The sequence below is a fragment of the Chiloscyllium plagiosum genome, unplaced genomic scaffold, assembly GCF_037043375.1.
Source record: "Chiloscyllium plagiosum isolate Xiang-an unplaced genomic scaffold, Cpla_swu_hap1 HiC_scaffold_51, whole genome shotgun sequence".
In the NCBI taxonomy this organism is placed as follows: Eukaryota; Metazoa; Chordata; class Chondrichthyes; order Orectolobiformes; family Hemiscylliidae; genus Chiloscyllium; species Chiloscyllium plagiosum.
In genome coordinates this window covers 15,529,869-15,549,944 of record NW_028270189.1, presented here as the reverse complement: position 1 = coordinate 15,549,944, position 20,076 = coordinate 15,529,869, and positions in this window count along the sequence as shown.

Below are 20,076 nucleotides of genomic sequence, written 5' to 3'. Positions count from 1 at the left end.
AATTGCCCAGAGGGCAGTTGAGACTCAATCATATTGCTGTGAGTCTGAAGTCACGTGCAGCCCGGACCAAGGATAGCAAATTCCATCCCGAAATTACATCAGTGAAACAGATTTTTTTTCAACAATTGTCAGTGGATCTATAGTAGTCATTAGATTCTTCCTTGCGGATATTTTTTAAATCCAAATTTGACTATCATGGCATGATGGGATACAAGCCCGAGTACCCAGACTATTACCTAGGTCTCTGGATTATCAGTTCTATGAAATTATCACAAGACCAACGCAGAAAGCCATAAAAGCTAATATTTTCCATAAAATGTCTTTTCACCAAAACTGCCCTGGTTATTTTCCATGAGTCTGACGCTCCAATTGTCTCTGGCCTACGTCAGTAAAAGCTGCTACATGGGGATTGATTTCACAACCGCGGTATCCAAACGGATCGACTTGTTTGAAGGTCCCGATGGTAGTATTGGGGCACGTTCACCCAACAACAGTGACAGCAGCAACTGCACAAACAGAACAGTATGAATGTGAAAGAGAGTTTTAGATTGTGCATTGCCCCAGAGAAATGGGGGGAGGGACGAAAAGGAGGTTTAATGATCGTGGGAAGGAGAGAAATCTCAAACAACGGCTGTGTTTGAATCCTGATATATGAAACACAGAGATGTGATGGAGTGGAATTTGAAGGTAAACTGTTAATTTCTTAGCATGTGTCATAAAAAGGACAACGGAGAGGACACTTAGTGCTGTGATTTGGTTTCAAAGCGAGGTTGCTGTGCTGACAATGCAAAATACCGACAACCACGATCACAGTAACTACAGAACAGGATGCTTGCAAGCAGCAATAAGTATACGAGCAGAGGAAATGTTCGGAAGAACAGCAAATGTACAATATCAGTACTCAGCGAACAGTGACAGACATGTGGGAACTGAGAATGAGCTGAATCTTTCAGTTCGATGTTCTCAGATGCTGTGGAGATCCCTTGAATGAGCATGTTGAAAAATGAGATTGATCGATTTCGACAATACATCAAAGTCTCGGGGGACAGTACAGGATATTGTTGAAATGTATGTTTCAATAGCATTTTAGCTGCCCAGATCCAACCGGAAATGTGGATGGGAATGAGTGCGCAGAGTTACTCTCTGGCTCCAGTGATGCAATGGGTGAGCGTGCTGTCCTTCTGTGATGGTATAGAGGCGCAAGCAATTCCTCGGTTGAGTGTATTCCTGCTCAAGGGAATGGTTGTCCCCGTCTATACTATTATAGCAATTTCCAGTGCATCTTTCTAAGACAGCTGAGTGGCACAAGTGGAGCGTGTTGAGCCCTTAACTTTGCAGTGGTGGGTTTAAAAGATGATTTTTCTATTTGGATCTGTGTTTCCGACACTGGCGGTGGCAGCTACATTTGCTTGCATCAGCTCAGTATCAGTTTCTTCCACACAGTCAAGACTTCAACCTGGAGAAGGTCGTGTTGGGGTGATATTTTAAACTATCCATCCTTGGCGACTGGAACACGGAAAGGGTGATGTTTAAGTTCGAAGAATAAAACCTGAAATGCAAGCTTGACCTCAGGAACAGAGGTCATGAATTTAAATTCCTGCAATCCGATTCATTCATGTCCGTTATTCAGAGTATTCTACCATCTTCACCCAGTCCGGCCTAGGAGAGACTCCAGGACCAGAATAAACATGAGCTGACCCATAATTCAGGAATCTCCATCGTGTGGGGAAGCAGTCTAGTCGGCTCTTCCACATCCTTCTGAAGCGCATCGCACCAGACCCCACGGTATTCCATATCCCATAAGCCTGCATTTCCCGCTGTTGATCCCAGTAACTGGCACATCTTTGGTCAGAGGGATAAATAAAAATACAACCACGCAGAGAATGTGCAGACTGCCCACATACAGAGACCCGCGGCTGGAATCGCACCCGGGTTTGTGGCCCAGGCAGGCAGCAACGAACAAGGGGCGAAGAATAAATATTGTCCTGACCAGTCATACTCACACCCTGTGGGTGAATGAGAAACAAGGAAGACACGTTCAAAACATGGAAAACGGAATTTGTATCTGTGTGGACACAATTTGAAAGGATCGTTCACTATGTTAAGAAAAAAGGACACCGATACCACAGAGAAAGTAGGGCAATGTGGGAACTGCTGGAAAGGATTCAATTAACCACAGAAATGAAAACTCTTTTAATCAGTAACACTGGGGAGAGACCGTTCACCAGTCCCGTGTGTGGGAAGGCATCACTGAGCAAAACAACCTCCGGAGACTCCAGCAGGATTACATATCCTATCAGGAGATCGATTATGCTGTCAATGCTGCTTTTAATCCGAACCAGCTATTTGTTCTATAGCTTCATCCAGAGAGTCATACAGCATGAAAATAGGCCCGTCAGTCCGACCAATCCATGCTGAACATACTGCCAAACTAATCTAGTCCCATCTGCCTCCTCCTGTACCCGTTGACTGCTTAAAATGGCCTTGTAGTTTTATTACTGTGTTGTTAATCCAGAAACCCAGGTAATATTTTGGGGACAAAGGGTTCGGGTCCTGGCATGACAGATGGTGGAGTTTGAATTCAATAAGCACCTGAAATTGAAGAGTCTCGTGATGACCTGAATCAGTTGTGTGGTAAATCCCATCTGATTCACTCATGCCAGTTCGGGAAGCAAACTGTCATATTCCTCTGCTCTGTCCCACAGGAGACTCCAGATGGATAATACCTTGGTTGACTCTTAAATGTCCTCTGGGAAATAACAGATGCACTAGGCATGAATAAATTTATTTTAAAAATCACACTGTCCCATTCTTGTTTGGAATCAATTGTCCATTTAATGTTGCAAACGTTCCCTCATCCATTACTTCCTCAGCAAGTTAATTGCACAGGTAAAACACCTTCCCTAAAAAGAGCCTCACATGACTTTTATTTTTTTAAATCTCTCTCTTTTCACCTTAAACATATGCCCTCTCGTCTTGAAATCCCCCTCCTAGAAAAAGGCAGCTATCGTTAACTCTAACTTGCCTCTCAATTAAACCTCTGTCAGGTCGCCATTCAAACCTCTAACCTAGAGTGAAAACAGTCTCAACTAGGAGACAGTGAGAACTCCAGATGAGAGATCAGATTCCAGAGTGTTGTGCTGGGAAAGCACAGCAAGTCAGGCAGCATTTGAGGAGCTGGAGAATCGACATTTCGGGGAAGAACCTGATGAACGACACTTGCGTAAAACAAAAGTCTCCTGCTCCTAGGATGTTGCCTTGCCTGTTGTGGTTTTCCAGCACCTCGATCTCGAATCTGAAAATAGTCTCAGCCTGTCCAGCCTTTCATTATAGCTTAAACCTTCCACACACGGCAACATGAGTGCATACTTTTCTGAACCTGCTCCAGCTGAATAATATCATTCCTACAACTGGGCGAACAGAACTGGACATAATATTCCAGAAGTGGCCTCATCAATGTCCTGCAAAGCTTCAAATAACATCCGCACTCCGATGCACAAAGGACTGAGCAATGAAGGGAAGTATGTTAAATGCCTTTGAACCATTTTGTCTTTCGGTGATGCAAACGACAAGGAATTATGCACCTGCACCCCTAGCTTCCGTGTTCTCCAACACCATGTAAAGCCCTACTTTTGTTGTTTTACCAAAATGCAATATCTTCCATTTATCCAGATTGAACTCCATGTTATATTTTTCAGTCCAACGACTCATTGGATAAATTTCCTTTTGAAATTTAGATACTCTTCCTCACTGTCTACAATTCTGGAGTTGCCCGCAAACCGACAAAGCATGGCTGCAGTGAGTTCCACTATTTTCTCATATAGATCAGTGATTCATATTTACTTGTAGTGGCCGTGATTTAGCAGTGTGCAGATCATAGAACAGGTGGTCATGCAATTAACCATGAGGAACAAAGCCGCAGACTGCAGGGAGATATTAAACAATTGGAAATGAAAATGGTGAAAGCAATTCATTCCAGGCAAGTGGGTGATAGTGAAGCAAGTTCAAACTTCAAACCAGCCGCCCACGCTCCAGTTGTGGCACTCAGCTGTCTCAACAAGGTGCACTGCAGATTGCTATAAACGGGAAATAATTTTCTCTTCTACCCCGCCTTTGACCAGGATCACTCCCAATCTCGGAATTGCTTACGCCTCTAATCCGTCATAGAAATACCGTGCATTCACCGGGGTTGCGTCACTGGAGTTCTCGAGTATCTGTGCGAACTCATACCCATCCCGACCTCCAGTTGGGTCTTCGCTACTGCGCCACTCAGTTCCTCTGATTCTGGGGCTCGGAACTGGGACTCTGTGGCAGCAGTGGTTACTGTCTTGTGGGGGAAAACTGGTGAAGTAGCCGATGTTAAACTGCATTCCTATTGAAGCATACAATTCAACAACACCTACACTGTCCCCGGAGTCTTTGATGTTTTGGAGAAATCTATTTGTCTCAGCCTTCAGAATATTAATGATGGAATTACCACAGCCACTGGGGGAACTGATATTAAACGGTCAGCCCATTCTGAGTTCCCACATATCTGGCACTGTTCGCTTCGCACTGATATTGTGCAATTGGTGCGCTGCCTAACATTTCCTATGCTACTGTACCTATGGCTGCCCGTCAGTCTTTGCGTCTGTGGGATGCCGTGATCGTATCGTGGTTCGTACTCTGCGTTGTGGCCGCAGCAAAATCGGTTCCAATCCGAGTTACGGCAGCAATTGCTCTATCTCCCTCAGCTTTTGTGAAACACAAAGGAATCAGTTGTTTTAACATGGTAATTTTCTCCAAGGTGATGATCTTTTCCCTTCAAATTCTGCTCGCTCACATCTCTGTGTTTCATATGTCAGAATTCAAATCTACCCATTCTCAGAGATTTCTCTCCCTCCTTCGATCACTAACTGAACCTTCCGTCCCACACCCCCATTTCATTAATTTAGAGATGCCGGTGTTGGACTATGGCGTACAAAGTTAAAAATCACACAACACCAGGTTTAACTGAGCACTAGTTTTCGGAGCGCTGCTCTTTCATCATGTGGCTGTGGAGTCATTTCCTATTTCATTAAGAGACTGCAGAATCTAACTCCGACTCTCACATTCATACTGTTCACTCTGTGCTGCTGCGGTCACTGTTGCTGGGTGAACGTGCCCCAACCCCACCATCTGGACCAATTGATCCATTTGATCCATTTGCTTACCGCTGTTGTGAGGCCAATCCTCAGGTAGCAGCTTTTACTGATATGGACCTGCGAATATTGGGGGTCAAGCTCCGGAAAATGACACAGGACAATATCGAGGAAAAGCGACTTCATTGAGAAAGATTAGTTTCACGGGTTTTCTGCAATTGCTGAGCACTATTACTACTGGACTGTTAACTCAGATACCAAGCAAATGAACCAGGGACTCGGGTTTGACTCCAACCATGCCAGATGTTAGAATTGAGATTCAATAAATATCTGGAATTACGAATCTAATAACATCTATAAATCCATGGTCAATCGTTGAAAAAACAAAATCATCGGTTTCAATGACGTCCTTTGAGGAAGTAACCTGCTATTGTTACCTGGTCGGGCCTCGATGAGACTCCAGACTGCAATACGGTTGAGTCTCAACTGCCCGCTGTGCATTTAGGGTTCACAATCAATACTGCTGAGCCAGCGACGCCCTCATACTGTAACAGAATAGAAAAAAATAAGTTAATTCGGCTCTAGCCAAATTACTGTGTGCAGTTCTGCAATTCACAGTATAGCAAAGATGTGATCGCAATGGAAACGTTTCAAGAGACATTCAATGGCATATTGTCTGGGCTGAAGAGTTTCAGTGATGTGGAGAGATTGGATAGACTGGGGTTGTTTGTCGCCGAGCAGAGGAGATTGGAGAAGACATGACTGAGATGTACAAAATAATGAGGGATATGGATAGGGTAGACTGAAAGAAGCGTTTCTTATTGATGGAGGGATCGAACACTGGGGCCAAGAGATTTCGGGAAATGGCAGAAAGTTTTGAGGAGATGTGCGGAAAGGGTCAGAGAGGTGGAAACGCTTCCAACCTGAAAAAAATTGAGATGTTAATTTGCGGTGGCAAAACATATAAGACTATGGGCTAAACAATGGAAAATTTGATTCAGGTCGTTGAGCAGTTGTGTTGGAAAAGTGCGGCCACAACAGGCTGCTGTTGTTGTCCTCCACAGTATCGTGAATTGTGTCCCCACCTGTCACAGGGCTCAATTCTCCGCTAGGGACATCGTAAAGTTTTTAAACCTGACGCTCTGTTCCCCAGTGAAGGTTATTCATGCTTGGTCTTCCATTCTCGATTGGATATGTCACAGGAAGGACAGTGCTGTCTGAGTCAACTGGAGAAGGACTGCAGCTCCTGTGGAGAGTGTCGGTGACAGTGCAAAACTTCTGCAAACTGCACATTGTGTTTTTTGTTGTGATGAAAACCATTATATAGAGTTGTTCCTGACTGATATGTTTATTTAAAGCAGGAATCTGAGGAAGAAAACAGAGTAAACCCATCAGACCTGAGTGCAGAAACATTTCCAGCAGCACTAATGAGGTTGTACAGCGTAGAACCGCGTTTGGATGCATTGAATTCGGGTTGGTCGGCGCAGCTGGCTTTCACTAGACTGAGTTTACACCAGTGTGTGAAGCCATTACACATGCTACAGATAGTGTTCAATATGATGGTACATTTGCTCAGTGGTTCGCACTGCTCTTAATTCTGTAAGTTAAGTGGATTTGCCATGTTAAATTTCACTGATATGTCCAGGGAGTGAATTCAGTAAGTTAAGTGAATTAGCCATGGGTAACGCAGTGATAAGGTCAGCAATCACACGATGCCAGGTTTTATTCCAGCAGATTTATTTGAAATCACAAGCCAGAGGCCTGCGGGGTTAAAAAGCGGGAGCTAGTTCTGGCTGAGATGCTGTTCAGAGTGACCCTACAGACTCGTTTGTTTGAATTGCACTTTCTGCCTTGTAGGGAATCTGTGATTCTCTCAGAGAGGACACTGCCAGCGTTTACTGGGCTGCTAAGACATTAGAGACGATGCTGACGGCGTTTCGTGGGGATGGAATTTCATTTATTTGTGTGTTGGATAATTTGAAACTAAATCAAGCAAAACCGAATGGAAGGTTTCCAGGGTATTTGAGGTTTGGGGAGAGTAAATAGGTGGTAAATTCACTCTTTCAAGTTCGTTAATTTCTGAACGTCAGGCTTTCAAAATCATCGATGTAGGACAAAGAAATGATGGGAGCAAAATTTCTGTCATTCAGAATCAGTTTCCAAAATATTTGGAAAGGCACATTTAGAGACACACAAGCAGTGGGTTTCACCAGGAGAGAGAGAGACAGCCTGTGTAAAAGTGGGGTGTGGGGGTTGGCAGGTGCGAGGAAACAATGTCTAATTTGGAGGATTTTGGATGTAAAGAAATATCGGACACGTATGCAGCTGATTAAGATTCAGCAAATCACCTGCCCGTATCTACCCTGTCAAGATCCCACGAATATTGAACGTTTATAAAAGTTATTACGTGATTATAAAGTACCCCTCCTCCTCCTTTGTTTCAAGGATAATAATCCCAGCTTAACCAATCATTCCACGAAGTTCTACTGTATACAGAATTAGCAACATGTTAGTAAGTCTGCGCTGTCCCTTAAAGCGTCCTTACATATTATTAAGACAGGTGGAAAAATTTCGGCAAGGAAACGGCTGAAATTTCAGGCGCATACGGGAAATGGAACTTGAAATCAGAAAGAAAGCGATTAGAATCGGATTGACCCACAGAAGGACCAAATACAGCGAAGATAACTCTGACAAATGAGAATCTAATCATATTCGATTGACATTCAATGGCTTCGTTGTAACTGAATTCCTCCGTGTAATCGTCCTGGTAGCTCGTATTTAGGAGAAATAGAACCTGACCGCCCATATAAAGAAGTTGACGACAAAAACATGTCTGTCGGTCGACTTTGTTTGATTATTAACTCAACTCTTGTGTCCGTGAAGCCTACATCGTCCGCAATGCACAATTTAGATGTTTAATAGAACTCTCTCCATTTGCCCAGGTGGCTGCAGCTTCAATGCCACTGAAGGAATTGGGCATCCTCCACGACAATGCAGTCACTTAACTGTATATTGTTCAACACCTGATATTTATTCCCTTAACTTCTAAGGTACAATTGCAGCAGAGTGCACCACATAGAAGATTCACTGGAATAAGTCATCCAGGCTTTGTTGACAGAACCTTCAAAGCTCAAAACCTGTACCGACTATAAGGACAAGGTTGAAGATGCACTGAAACGTCACCATTTACAAATTACCATCCAAGGCACATACCAGCATTACCTGGAGAGGAATCAGTGGTAAATCCATTGAGTGGTGAAGTAGTTTGATGGGCAAAGATTTATAGTTCAGCCCTCTATCTTTCACCTTTCAATTTTTAAAAATGTACATTATTGCATGGACCAGACTTGTGCTCGTTTCTTTAGTTGTTTCCTAAACAGGCAGTTGCTAAAGATCGAATGTCATCCACAGACTCTGGTCAACAATAGAAAATATCCAAAAACCTCTCGAACAACAGATCTCCCTGTCCAACAACTGATCTCCTTGTCCCTGTCTTCCGGGATCAGTGAATGTACACTCCAAGATCTCTTTGTTCCTGTACACCACTCAGAATCCTCACTTTTATTGTTACAACTCCCCAAATTCACTACCACTCATTGGTCTGGATTCAATTACATTCACCATTTTTCCTTTCCACCTGATGGCTACATCCCTGCGGTCCCTGACATTATTCATCATAGTCAACTACACGACTATGTATCGTCAGTAAACTTCTCAATCATGACTCCTAAAAAAAAAAGTTTGAATTATTGATCTACCACAGGAAACAGTGTTACCTCTCTGGGAACAAGCATTGAACATGGTTCCATGCTGCATGGTATGAACAACTGCCATGTTCCAATCTCCAAGGGTTGCTAGCCCAGTATCTCGCCATTACATTTGCAGATGACACAAAGATTGGTGGAGTAGCCAGAAAACATCGGGGACTGTCAAAGAATGAAGGGGAACATGGATAGACAGAAGAGTTGAGCGGAGAATTGGCAAATGGTGTTCCATCCAAGCAAATGTGAGGTGATGATTTGGGGAAGTCTAATTCCAGAGCCAAGTATAGAGTAAACGGTAGAGCCTTGGGTAAACTTGATGAGAAGCGAGATCTGGAAGTTCAGATCCTTTGTACCCTGAAGGTGACTGCACAGATGGATAGAGTGGTCAAGAAGGCATATGGCATGTTTTCCCCCACCGGATAGGACATTGAGTATAAGAGCAGGCAAGTCCTGCTAAAATTGTACAAGAGTTTGGTTCGGCCGCTTTTAGAATACTCTGTACAGTTCTGGTCGCCAAATTACCAAAATTATGTGGACGTTTAGGAGAGAATGTGGAGAAGGTTTACGCAGATGTTACCTGGTGTGGAAGATGCAAGCTGGAAGATGGAATGCGTTGCCAGCAGAGGTAGTAGAGGCAGGCATGGTAGATTCATTTCAGGTGCGCCTGGACAGATGCATGAGTAAGTGAGAAGCAGAGGGATACGGATGCTTAGAAATTGGGCGACATGTGTAGATAGTTGATTTGGACCGGCTCAGGCTCGACTGTCCAAAGGGCTTGTTCCTGGGATGCACATTTTCTGCATTCCATTTCTTCTTTGTTCACTACACTACAAACTGTGGGTAATAGGTGAAGTATTGTTACATCTGCAATCATAATTACTTATGCAAGGTAAATGAACTCACACCAGTGTACAATTGTTTCAACCAAGAGCTGAGTCAACAAGAATGGAAAGTATGTGAAGGAAATATATAATTGTTTTCATATTAGCTAAAATGTGCATACAAGAATTAAAGGTGTCTGCAAACAATGGTAGGTGGTTCAGACAAATAGATAAGGTGCTGTGAGGATGTAGGTTAAGCCAGATATGCTTGTACAAGCAGTAGTTATAAGCATTTGTTTCCCATTTCTGCAAAAACAGAAAACAAACCCCAATTAAAAGGCAGTAAGTTTCAATCTGGTTGGGGAAAGGGAGGAAATGTCACAAGTGGGGGAAATAGATCGCAGTGAAGGAGTATATACGTAACAGTTGACCACAGCCAGGATGTGGTGAAAAGGCCAAGTAAAACCTGCACTTCGTTATGCACAAGGCCGGGTAAGGCAGGAGAGAAACAATAGTAATGGGCACCGGGTTTGGAGTAGTGAATCCTATGTACTTGCTAAACTCTGCGAGTCTATTTCAGGCACCACGCTTGCAAGTGTATAATAAACATACTGATTGCTTCAGATCCTGTCTCGCACTGAAATTATTGAAGTGAGTGGGCTTAGTTTCTCACAATTGGTAGATCGTCCGGGATATTCTTCCATCGCCGGGGGGTGTGGCTGGCCCTGGACACTGGGAAGATGCCCCCCATTCACAATTGAGGAGCGGTTTCTTGTCCTCGTTTTGTCCGCTCCCTTGGGCGACTGGTACGAATCCCCCAAGAGAGACATCTGAATTAGACAGTGAAAGAAGGTCGATTAAAAATATGGAAAAAAAGGGGCCAGGCAACTCTGTGCACATACCAACGTCAGAAAACTGACTTTTAAGTATTAACTTGGTGGCCAGGAAAAGGGGTATTTAACCGCTGAGGGACTAGTGAGGGCCCCGAGAAATGGGGGTGAGCAGAGTAAGTCGAACTATCACGGAGTAAAGGAAGAAAAAGTCCCTGGTAACATTCCTCCTGAAAGTCCGTTGGGGAGGATGTTGAGGGAATGGGCAAGGAAACACTTGTACAAGGGAAAAAGATAAAAAAAGAAAATGATTAAATATTGTTGTTTAGTATGGACCAAAGAACCAATCCTTCATCCAGCTGTCTTCTGGCCAAAGTATGATTCTGATGAAGATTGGGTCTGTCAGTATTTAGATTTGTATGTGAATAAAAAACAAACTTTTAGTCAAGAAGAGGCTGATTATGCGTCCTGTTGGAAGGGCAGTTTGGGAATGATGGTAGTAAAGACAAAGGATTCCCCCTCTACCAACCCCCCCCCCACCCCAGTCCCTGGGATCCTTTTGACTGTTTGCACTCCCGCCCCCCCCCGTACCATAAAATCAGACTAGGTGAAAATGGGGGAGGAGGAGAGACAGACAGACAGGGACAGGGAACGGATGACCCACAAGAGGAGAACGAAGGGGCGGTGGACCGGGATGTTGTTGTTCTCGACCATCAATCCGCAACAAAAGGAAGGGAAGATAAAGTAGATGTAGAGGAGGCCTCTGGAGTATCTAAACGAAAGCCTAAGGGCGAGAAACAAAAACAAAAAAGGGGAAGAATATAAAGACTTATCCCTTCGGGAGGTACCAATAGGGGACAAAGGGATTGTGTTTGTAATTGTCCCCTTCACCAGTGGGGAGGTCAGAACATTTAAAAAGGACATGAAGGTCCTGGTTGAGGATCCGGTAGGGTTGTCTGAACAAATTGATCAATTCTTGGGGCCCAGTCTGTATACGTGGACTGAGTTAATGTCTATTTTGAATGTCCTATTTACTGGGGAAGAAAGGGGACTTATACCAGGAGCAGCCATTAAAATATGGGACCAGGAACTCCCCATTGGGGATGGGGATACTGGACAGGGAGAGACGGAATTTCCCCCCAGAGAGACCCAGTGGGAAAATCAAAATCCGGAGCAGAGGGAAGAAATGATGGAATTGAAAGACCTGATTCTAAAAGGAATAAGAGAGGCAGTTCCTAAGTCGCAGAATTTGATTAAAGCCTTTGAAGTTAAAGAGGAGAAAGATGAGACACCCTCAGTTTTCTTGCAAAGATTAAGAGACTCAATGCGTAAACACTCTGGAATGAACCCTGAGGACCCAGTGGCAAAGGGTCTTTTGAAATATATTTTGTGACAAAGGCATGGCCAGACACAGAGAAACATACAGAAGATAGAAGGGTGGAGTGAAACACCATTAGATGAATTGTTAAGAGAGGCACAGAAAGTGTTTGCAAAGAGAGAGCACGAGAGACAAAAACAGAAGGCAAAACTGATGGTAGCTACGATTGACGAGGTAGTTAAGAAAAGAATGGAACCAATAGTGAGCAACCGGAGCGGTGGGTGGCAGCATGTTGGACAGAGAGGGAGAAGGAGAGGGAGAGGGAAAAGTGGAGCATTTGATAGAGGGTCCGGGCGACAGGGGCAGAGATGGAAGTCTCCACAGGCAGGATGCTGTTATTGCAGAAACTCGGGCATTTTAAGCGGGAGTGTCCTGATCTCCAAAGGGAAGAAAGGGCAATTCCGCTTATGAATTTTGATGAAGAATAGGGGTGTCAGGGGTTCCTGCCCCCGGGGAGCCACCAGGAACTGTTGATAAACTTGAAGGTGGGACCCTGTGGGGAAGAGGTAGCCTTCCTAGTAGATACGGGGGTTGCACGGTCGTCACTGAATTTTAAACCAAAGAAAGTAGGATTGTCAACACGGTCAATTACTGTTTCCGGCGTAAAAGGGGAGGGATTTACTGTTCCAGTATTTGAAATTACGATGATAGAAGTTCCGAAGGATACAGTCACAGGGTAACTGTTGTGTATCCCTGATATAGGAAGTAACTAACTAGGGAGAGATTTAATTATCCTCTTTGGACTGGAGATTTGAATTCAGGAAAAAGAATTAGTTGTACAAATGGCAATGTTGACAGAAGATGTGGAGAGAGAAATAGACCCTATTATATGGGCTAGAGAAGGGACTCGTGGAAAAATACAGATACGTCCCCTAGAAATAAGTTTGAAAAGGAATGGGGACGTTTTTTTTTGAGCGACAATATCCCATTTCCATAGAAGGTAAAAGAGGACTGCAGCCAGTAATTGAGGGGCTAGAGATGGACTGTTGGAGCCATGTATGTCTCCTTATAATATCCTAATTCTACCAGTGCGAAAGTCCGATGGAACTTATCAATTGGTGCAGGATTTGAGAACATTGTGTCGAAAAGAACAGGTCAGGCACCCAGTGGTGCCAAATACATTATTAAGTAAGATCCCTCATGACCACAAATGGTTTAGTGTGATAGATTTAAAGGATGCCTTTTAGGCTTGTCCCTTGGCGGAGTAAAGTAGGAATTGTTTTGCCTTTGAATGGGAAGATCCCAAGACAGGACGGAAATAGCAATTCCGGTGGACCGCGCTCTCCCAGGGGTTTCGGCAATGCCCGAATTTATTTGGACAGATGTTAGAACAAATATTGGAGAAATATAGCAGCCCCAAGGGAACTATCCTGTTGCAGTATGTAGATGACCACTTAGTAACAGGAAAGAGAGGAGAAAGAGTACATAGAACATAGAACATAGAAGAATACAGCGCAGTACAGGCCCTTTGGCCCTCGATGTTGCGCCGATCCAAGCCCACCTAACCTATACTAACCCACTATCCTCCATATACCTATCCAATGCCCGCTTAAATGCCCATAAAGAGGGAGAGTCCACCACTGCTGCTGGCAGGGCATTCCATGAACTTACGACTCGCTGAGTGAAGAACCTACCCCGAACTTCAGTCCTATATCTACCCCCCCCTTAATTTAAAGCTATGCCCCCTTGTAATACCCGACTCCATACGCGGGAAAAGGTTCACACTGTCAACCCTATCTAACCCCCTCATCATCTTGTACACCTCAATCAAGTCACCCCTAAACCTTCTTTTCTCTAATGAAAACAGCCCCAAGTGTCTCAGTCTTTCCTCATACGATCTTCCTTCCATACCAGGCAACATCCTGGTAAACCTCCTCTGCACCCGTTCCAGTGCCTCCACATCCTTCCTATAGTATGGCGACCAAAACTGCACACAATATTCCAGATGCGGCCGCACCAGAGTCTTATACAACTGCATCATGACCTCAGGACTCCGGAACTCAATTCCTCGACCAATAAAAGCCAGTACGCCATATGCCTTCCTCACCGCACTATTTACCTGGGTGGCAACTTTCAGAGATCTGTGTACATGGACACCAAGATCCCTCTGCTCATCCACACTACCAAGTATCCGACCATTAGCCCAGTACCCCATCTTTTTGTTATTCTTCCCAAAGTGAATCACCTCACATTTAGCTACATTGAATTCCATTTGCCACCTTTCTGCCCAGCTCTGCAGCTTCTCTATATCCTGCTGTAACCTGCCACATCCTTCCTCACTGTCAACAACTCCTCCGACTTTCGTATCATCCGCAAACTTGCTCACCCAACCTTCTAACCCCTCTTCCAGGTCATTTATAAAAATGACAAACAGCAATGGTCCCAAAACAGATCCTTGCGGAACACCGCTAGTGACGGCACTCCATGAAGAAACTTTGCCATCAACTACTACCCTCTGTCTTCTTCCATCCAGCCAATTCCTAATCCAAACCTCCAACTCACCCTCAATGCCATATCTCCGTATTTTCTGCAGTAGCCTACCATGGGGAACCTTATCAAACGCCTTACTAAAATCCATATATACCACATCTACCGCTTTCCCCTCATCAACCTCCTTCGTCACCTTTTCAAAGAATTCAATAAGGTTTGTGAGGCACGACCTGCCCTTCACAAAACCATGCTGACTATCCTTGATCACATTATTCCAATCCAGATGTGCATAAATCCTATCCCTTACAATTCTCTCTAAGACTTTGCCCACAACAGAAGTGAGACTCACCGGCCTATAGTTACTAGGGTTATCCCTACTCCCCTTTTTGAACAAGGGAACCACATTTGCTATCCTCCAGTCTTCTGGCACTACTCCTGTAGACAAAGAGGACATAAAAATCAAGGCCAATGGCTCTGCAATCTCCTCCCTTGCTTCCCAGAGAATCCTAGGATAAATGCCATCAGGCCCAGGGGACTTATCTATTTTCACCTTTTCCAGGATTACCAACACCTCTTCTCTACATACCTCAAAGCCATCCATTCTACTTATTTGTGACTCAGTATTCACATCGACGACAATGCCCTGTTCCTGAGTAAATACTGAAGAAAAGTATTCATTCAGTGTCTCCCCAATCTCTTCCGCCTCCACACGCAACTTCCCACTACTATCCTTGACTGGACCTATTCCTACCCTAGTCATTCTTTTATTCCTAACATACCTATAGAAAGCCTTAGGGTTTTCCCTAATCCTACCGACTAAGGACCTTTCATGTCCCCTCCTTGCTGCTCTTAGCTCTCTCTTCAGGTCCTTCCTGGCTGCCCTATAACTCTCAATCGCCCCAATTGAACCTTCACGTCTCATCTTGAGATAGGCCGCCCTCTTCCATTTAACAAGGGATTCCAATTCCTTATTAAACCACGGCTCCCTCGCACGACCCTTTCCTCCCTGCCTGACAGGTACATAATTATCAAGGACACTCAATAGTTGCTCCTTGAACAAGCTCCACATATCATTTACACTCTTGCCTTGGAGTCTACTTTTCCAAGCCACACATCCTAAGTCATGCCTCACCGCATCATAATTTCCCTGACCCCAGCTATAACTCTTGCCCTGTAGTACACACTTATCCCTCTCCATCACGAGAGTAAAAATCACCGAATTATGGTCACTATCCCCAAAGTGCTCACCTACCTCTAATTCTAACACCTGGCCTGGTTCGTTACCCAGAACGAAATCCAGTATGGCCTCACCTCTTGTTGGCCTGTCTACATATTGTGTCAGGAAACTCTCCTGCACACATTGAACAAACACTGACCCATCTAACGAACTTGAGCTATAGCTTTCCCAATCAATATCAGGAAAGTTAAAGTCCCCCATAACAACCACCCTATTACTGTCACTCATCTCCTGAATGACCTTCCCTATCCTTTCTTCTACGTTTCTAGGACTATTGGGAGGCCTGTAAAAGACTCCTAACAGGGTGACCTCACCTTTCCTATTCCGAACCTCAGCCCAAACTACCTCAGATGGCAAGTCCTCATCCATCGTCCTTTCCACCACTGTAATACTATCTTTGACAAGCAATACCACACCTCCCCCTCTTTTACCCCCACCTCTGACCCTACTAAAACATTTAAAACCTGGAACCTGCAACAGCCAATCCTGTCCCTGTTCTAGCCATGTCTCCGTAATAGCCACAACATCGAAGTCCCAGGTACCAACCCACGCTGCAAGTTCACCTACCTTATTTCGTATACTTCTTGCATTGAAGTATACACACTTCAAGCCACTTTCCTGTTTACAGACACCCTCCTTGGAAATTGATGCCATGTTCCTAACCTCCCTACACTCCAGGTCCTGCACCCTGAAGCTACAATCTGGGTTCCCATGCCCCTGCAGAGTTAGTTTAAGCCCCCCCCAAGAGCACTAGCAAACCTCCCCCCAAAGATACTGGTGCCCCTCAGGTTCAGGTGTAGACCATCCTGTTTATAGAGGTCCCATCGTCCCCAGAAAGAACCCCAGTTATCCAAAAATCGGAATCCCTCCCTCCTGCACCATCCCTGTAGCCACGCATTTAAGTGTTCTCTTTCCCTATTCCTCGAATCTCTATCACGTGGCACGGGTAACAAACCAGAGACAACAACTCTGTTCGTTCTAACTCTGAGCTTCCAACCTAAGTTCCCTGAAAGCCTGTCTAACATCCTCGGCACTCCTCCTACCTTTGTCGTTGGTGCCAATATGGACCACGACTTCGGGCTGCTCCCCCTCCCCCTCCAGGACCCGGAAAACACGATCAGAGACATCACGTACCCTTGCACCTGGGAGGCAACATACCAAACGTTAGTCTCTCTCGTTCTCACAAAACCGCCTATCTGTGCCCCTAACTATCGAGTCCCCAATTACTACTGCTCTGCTCTTCTTCACCCTTCCCTTCTGAGTAACGGGGACAGGCTCCGTGCCAGAGACCTGAGCCCCGTTACTTACCCCTGGTAAGTCATCCCCCCCACAAGTATCCAAAACGGTATACTTGTTCTTGAGGGGAATGGCCGCAGGGGGTCCCTGCACTGGCTGCTTCCTCCCAGTCCCCCTCACTGTCACCCATCTATCTGCCATCTTTGGAGTTACTACTTCCCTATAACTCTGATCTATGACCCCCTCTGCCTCCCGAATGATCCGAAGTTCATCCAACTCCAGCTCCAGTTCCCTAACACGGTCTTGGAGGAGCTGGAGATGGGTGCACTTCCTGCAAGTGTAATCGGCAGGGACGTCGATGGCATCCCTCACCTCATACATGTTGCAGGAGGAACATTGCACTGCCTTCACTGCCATCCCTCTAAAGCTAACTTTTATTTAAAAAAAAAAACTGGGTCTAAAGAATACAACAAGAAAAATTCAGCACTTACCTACTTACCACAACAGGTGTTATTATTTGGTTAGAGGAGGAGGGCGGGTGGGAGGCACTACCCGTGTAGTGCCTCGGGTTCCTCTCCTTCGCGCTTTTAAAGGGGGAAAAAACCTACCCAGGTAAGCTTACACTAACTGCTTCCGAGTCTCGGCTGCCCCTCTGGCCGTCGTCACTTCCCCCTGGTGCTCCCGCTCTTTCTGTGAAGAGAGAAAAAAAACACCGCTGCCCGCTACCGGTAAGCACTTTTAAAACCAAACGGTCTTACCTTCGCTGCTGCTCGCACTGGAAATGACCGACGGCTTCGAAGGGTGAGTATAAATACTCACCGCTTTCCTTCCCGGCTGCCCCTCTGGTCGTCGTCACTTCCCCCTGGTGCTCCCGCTCTTTCTGTGAAGAGAGAAAAAAAAACACCGCTGCCCGCTACCGGTAAGCACTTTTAAAACCAAACGGTCTTACCTTCGCTGCTGCTCGCACTGGAAATGACCGACGGCTTCGAAGGGTGAGTATAAATACTCACCGCTTTCCTTCCCGGCTGCCCCTCTGGTCGTCGTCACTTCCCCCTGGTGCTCCCGCTCTTTCTGTGAAGAGAGAAAAAAAAACACCGCTGCCCGCTACCGGTAAGCACTTTTAAAACCAAACGGTCTTACCTTCGCTGCTGCTCGCACTGGAAATGACCGACGGCTTCGAAGGGTGAGTATAAATACTCACCGCTTTCCTTCCCGGCTGCCCCTCTGGTCGTCGTCATTTTCCCCTGGTGCTCCCGCTCTTTCTGTGAAGAGAGAAAAAGAAACACCGCTGCCCGCTACCGGTAAGCACTTTTAAAACCGAACGGTCTTACCTTCGCTGCTGCTCGCAATGGAAATGACCGACGGCTTCGAAGGGTGAGTATAAATACTCACCCCTTTCCTTCCCGGCTGCCCCTCTGGTCGTCGTCACTTCCCCCTGGTGCTCCCGCTCTTTCTGTGAAGAGAGAAAAAAAAACACCGCTGCCCGCTACCGGTAAGCACTTTTAAAACCAAACGGTCTTACCTTCGCTGCTGCTCGCACTAGAAATGACCGACGGCTTCGAAGGGTGAGTATAAATACTCACCGCTTTCCTTCCCGGCTGCCCCTCTGGTCGTCGTCACTTCCCCCTGGTGCTCCCGCTCTTTCTGTGAAGAGAGAAAAAAAAACACCGCTGCCCGCTACCGGTAAGCACTTTTAAAACCAAACGGTCTTACCTTCGCTGCTGCTCGCACTGGAAATGACCGACGGCTTCGAAGGGTGAATATAAATACTCACCGCTTTCCTTCCCGGCTGCCCCTCTGGTCGTCGTCACTTCCCCCTGGTGCTCCCGCTCTTTCTGTGAAGAGAGAAAAAAAAACCACCGCTGCCCCCTACCGGTAAGCACTTTTAAAACCAAACGGTCTTACCTTCGCTGCTGCTCGCACTGGAAATAGTAGTAGAAGCCACTAAAGAAATTTTGAATTTCCTGGTTCTGCAGGGACTGCGAGTATCTAAAAACAAAATACAATATGTGGAGCGAGAAGTGAAATACCTGGGACATTTAGTTAGTGAGGGAAAGCGAAATATAATTCCGGAACGGTTAGAGGGAATTCCACTGCCCAGGACCAAACGGGAATTACGTAATTTTTGGGGTTTAAAGGGATATTGCAGATTGTGGATTGATTCTTCTGCTCAAAAGACGAATACATTATATCTCAAACTTTTAGAGGAGGAACCAAAGTGTCTGAGTTGGGAAGAAGAGGAAAAAGAACTATTTAAGAATTCAAAAGAGATCTGATCCATGCCCCCGTGTTAGCCTTACCTTCTCTATAGAAACCTTTCCACCTCTTTTCTACCGTAGATATGGGAAAGGCTTTGGAAGTATTAACCCAGAGGTGGGGAGGAATGAAACAGCCAGTAGCATATCTTTCGAAGCTATTGGATCCAGTATCCTGGGGGTGGCCTGAGTGTGTGCAGGCCGTGGCTGCCGCTGCATTGTTGGTGGAGGAAAGCAGGAAGCTTACATTTGGGGGAGCCCTAATAGTAAGCACCCCACACCAAGTGAACAACGACCCTAAACCAAAAAGCTGAGCGATGGTTGACAGACTCGCAGGTTCTGAAATATGAGGCAGTATTAATAGAAAAGGATGATCTAGTGTTGGTCACTGGCAATTGTTTAAATCCAGCTGCCTTTCTTTGGAAAGGGGAAGGAGAATATCCTCAGAATCCAGGGCACAACTGCCTTGATATTATAGAATACCAAACTAAGGTACTGAGAGGTGTTCCGCTTCATGCAGGAGCCCGACTTTTTATAGACGGATCATCCCCGGGTGACTGAAGGGAAAAGACATAATGGGTATGCAGTTGTAGACGGGACGAAAGTAGTGTGGACAGTTGCCAAATGGGTGGCCAGCTCAGACTTGCGAAGTCTATGCATTGGAAATAGCCCTTCGGGCGTTAGAAAATAAAGAGGGAGCAGCATACAGTGACTCTAAATATGCATTTGGTGTTGTGCACACTTTTGGAAAGATATGGCAGGAAAGAGGACTCATCAATAGCAGGGGTAAGGAATTAGCAAATCAGGAGTTGATTAAATGGGTCTTGGAGTTCCTATTACTCCCCCGAGAAATAGCGGTAGTGCATGTAAATGGTCATCAGAAAGGAAATGAACCAGAAGTTAGGGGAAATAGATTAGCCGATGCAGTGGCTAAGGAAGCAGGCCTGGACTCACAAGGAGTGCTGATTCATTCCCTAATACCTATTGTCCCTGATCCCCGGAAGT